General features: G+C 37.9%; 1 pseudogene; it reads left to right on the top strand.

Annotated features, from left to right (window-relative positions):
* The first annotated feature begins 1839 nt into the window (after positions 1–1839).
* Positions 1840–3428, top strand: LOC101561366 (annotated as a pseudogene).
* Positions 3429–4070: the final 642 nt, after the last annotated feature.

Genomic DNA, 4070 nt, shown 5'->3' on the forward strand with positions numbered 1-4070 from the left:
TATCAAGTCCCAAGAACTCAGAGATTCAATGAATAAGAATGTGAAAAGCAGGCACCTGTTACTTTGCCAAAGTTTGAGACTCTCAAGAGTGACTCTCTGCAAAAAGATTATTTATGTCCCTGAGCCTAGATCAGCTGTTTGTGCATGGCTGCTAGAGGGGAAGCATGTTTGCCTTCGGGGTTTATTGCAAGCAAATTATCCCTGGAAAATACTGCTGAGAAAAGTGTTGACCAAACAATATCTATATTTACACACTTAGATGTTCATAAAAGCCAAAAATACCCACTAAATTTAGAGAGATGTTAAATGCGATATTCAAGAAAGACCATTGCAGAACTGTTGTCTCAGATTTGTCCCAGAGAGTGCCAGGGATAAATAAGTCAGGTTCCATGGCAGTAAATTTTCCTAGATGACCCCCATTAAAAGACTGTCAAGTATAGCTCTTAGGAAACATGTTTTGTTTTTCCTGAGAATTATAATGAGAAAGTCAGATGGTAGAACTTCAAACAAAAACTGCAGCACTCTCATCTACACAGGAAGTTCACCGCTGCTATTTCAAAGGCCTTAATAGTGATAATGACTCAGTTCTCAGTTATCTTATGGTCTTTAGTATTTTGACATAAAATGTGACAAAACAATATTCACAAGTTCTCTCTAAAATAGAAGTTATTTTCTGTATATATACTTATAGACTAATAGGATCTTAGATTCGAGTGCATGCAGAGAAAAGAGGGACTGGTTTGTCTTCTTCATTCTTACATAAAAATCTAGGCACAGCCAGATAGATAACTTTCTTAACATCATAAAGGTAAATGGGAGAGCTCCTAACTTCTATGCCAACAAAGTCTTGCTATTCAAATTGTGATTCACAAAGTAGAATCATCTGTACCTGCAAACTTATTAGAAATGCAAAATTTCTTCAAAGAGCCCAATCAATTACTGGCAAAAGAATTGAATAGACGCTTCTCAAAACAAGAAATTCAAATGACGGGTAAGTATGTGAAAAAAATGTTCAACATATTTAGCCATTAGGGATATGCAAATTAAACTACACTGAGATTCCATCTCACCCCATTTAGAATGGCTACCATCAAGAATATAAAAAGACAGTGAATTCTAGAGAGGAACTCTCCTACACTGCTGTTAGGAATGTAAACTAGGACAACCACTGTGGAAATTAGCACAGAGTTTCTTCCAAAGGGGGAAAGAAAAAACAGAAAATAGAACAACATATATACAACTATACCACTCAATGGAATAAACAGGAAGGAATTAAAGTCAAGATACTATATGGAGGGAAGATAGCTCAGTAGAATAAGCACCTGCCTGGCAAGCACAGGGTCCTGAGTTCAATCCCTGGTTCCAACCAAAGACAAACAAACAAAAAAGACACCATAGCGATATGTACATACCCATGTTTGTTGCAGCACAATTCAAAGCAGCCAAGACATGGAATCAACAAAGGTGCCCACCAACAAATGAATGGATAAAGAAAATGTGATATTTATACACAGAATGGCACATCATTCAGCCATAAGGAAGAATGAAATGATGTTGTTTGCAGAAAAACGCATATAACTGAAGATCATGTTAAGTGAAATAAGCTACATTTATTGAGACAAGTATCTCATGCTTTCCCACACTGAGCTAGATTTATTGAGAAAAGTATCTCATGTTTTACCCAAAATGTGGAATCTACAAACTATGACATGAAAGTAGGAAAGACTCTTATTAGGCAAAAGGAATGGAATAAAAAGAAGATGAGTGTGAGTTGGCACATGGGGCCCACTGAGTCACCTTGTTCCTGCTGCTATGTGGCTTGCCATCTCCCTAGCCAGCATGAAGTGGCCAAAGTTAAAAAAACTCAAGTAACGCATGAGCAATCAATGGTATAAAATTCAGAAAGAGGTTCGAGGACACCATCAAAAATTGAGGAAGAAAACCAAAAAACAGGGTCCCAAGAAGTCTAGGAAAGACCCAGGAATTCCTAAGAGCACCCCCATTAAGGAGGCCCTTCTTCTGGAAGCTGAGCTAAGAAAACAACAGCTAGAACTAAAACAACAACAGAAACATGATAGTCAGAAGGAACAAGACAAGAAAAGGAAACTTGAAACTGACCCTACTGATGAGCCATCTAACATTGAATCTGTGGAGGAATTTAGACAAAGCAAAACTAAGAGCACCAAGCGGACCAAACAGAATCCAAAGGCAGTACATTGTCAGGAACTTAAAAAGGTGATTGAAGCCTCAGATATTTTACTAGTGGTATTATGCCAGAGATCCCCTTGGCTGCAGATGTCCTCAGGAAGAAGAGGTGGTTGTCAAGAGTGGACATAAAAGGCTGGAACTCATATTAAATAAATCATATCTAATACCAAAGAAGAATTTGGAGAATCAGCTAAATTAATTGATAAAAGAATTGCCAACAGTAGTGTTCAAAGCCTCAACAAATCCGAAGGATAAAGGGACAATAGGCAAGGTGAAGGTACTTTTCATTGTTTCACTGAAAAGTAGTGTCTGCTTTGGCAAAGACGGAGGTTTTCAGGAGACTTATAGAAACCTATCCAGATGGGAGTAATTGTTTTCCCAAATGTGGAGAAAAGCAGCAATATTAATAGCTTAAAACATGAATGAGTAGGTAAGGCTGGTGTATCCATGGGCCTTACAAGGAGTATGCAGGCTGTTCCCTTGGACAAACAGATCACAATCAAAGACAGTCCAAGTTTCATTGTGTCACCACTTAACTCGTCCATGGCCCTTGCTCTGTGGAGTCCAGCAAGTATTGAGGTAATAAAGCCACTGGAGGCTGCCAGTGCCATCCTGTCCCAGGCTGATGCTAGACAGGTAGTTCTAAAATACAATGTCCCAGACTATAAGAATTCTCTTGAAATTTTTACTAATCTTGCTCAAAGAAGAGGTTTGTACCAAAAAGGTGGAAGCCCAAACATTGAATGTGCTGCCAAACTGCTATGGTCCAAGTGGATAGGTGCTTCATTAGGTTACTATTGCAAGCCCCCTGCATCCTGGACTCTTTCTCCACATTTTAATGAAAATATTATGGCAGGTATGAAAGGGGGCTTTAATTTGGAGGAACTGGAAAAGAAAAACGAACAGAGAATACAAGTTATCCAGGGCCCTTGTTCAACCAGTAGCATACTTTTCTGGTCTTTGGGTCTGATAAATGGAATAATGGAGAAGACATAAAGCAATTTCCAAAACAGAGGAGAGAGAGGAAACAAGAGGAAAGATAGGATGACAAAGAGGAGGAAAAGATCTCAGATATATCCCATATAGAAGAGACAAAAGAGGAGGCACTGCCAGAGGAATCTAGTACTACAGGTGAACCATCTACAAGATCTCTCATTATAATCTTGGATGAAAATACCAAAAAGGATGATGCTTATGACTTCAGCAGAGACTATATATAACTCATCCTTTTATATGGATTTTCTTAACATTTAAGGCAAACTTCTACAGTGCTTTGGCATGTCAAACACTATAAATTTTGTGAATGAGTATCATGTGCACATTAAAGCTATTAAACAATTTAGAAAAATGAAAAAAAAAGATAAGTATAAGAGAAGTTAGTAGGAGAGATAAAATGAGTTGTTAGTTATGTCATTAAAAGATCATTAGGTTAACAAGAATTTATTGAGAAGAAAAATGACCCTTGGAATCTGTTAGAAGAAGAGGTTACAAAATGGTTCATGTGAAATTGCCAATCCTGAGGGGATTTCACTGACATTATCAGACCCAAAAGCTACAACTCTTTTTGCATAGGTCCTGTTTTACCTTGGTCTTAACCAGCCAGCAGAAAAGTATAAAAACGAAATATAAGAAGTAAAGCCATGCTGTTATGTTGAGCTGTGGGGGACTCAGGTCAACAATTTCTGACACTGCCAGTCAAGCAGAAGACCCTATATTATTATGGGCTACTGGACTCTTTTAGAATATTTTGCTGAGTACAGTTACATTCTCTTAATGAATAGAGGGATTCGTTCTAATGGTGTTTGTAAATAGGATATCATGTCCGCATCTTGTACAGCAATTAACCACTTGGAAGAATGTAC

This window comes from Octodon degus, unplaced genomic scaffold, assembly GCF_000260255.1.
Source record: "Octodon degus isolate 3935 unplaced genomic scaffold, OctDeg1.0 scaffold00030, whole genome shotgun sequence".
Taxonomy (NCBI): domain Eukaryota; kingdom Metazoa; phylum Chordata; class Mammalia; order Rodentia; family Octodontidae; genus Octodon; species Octodon degus.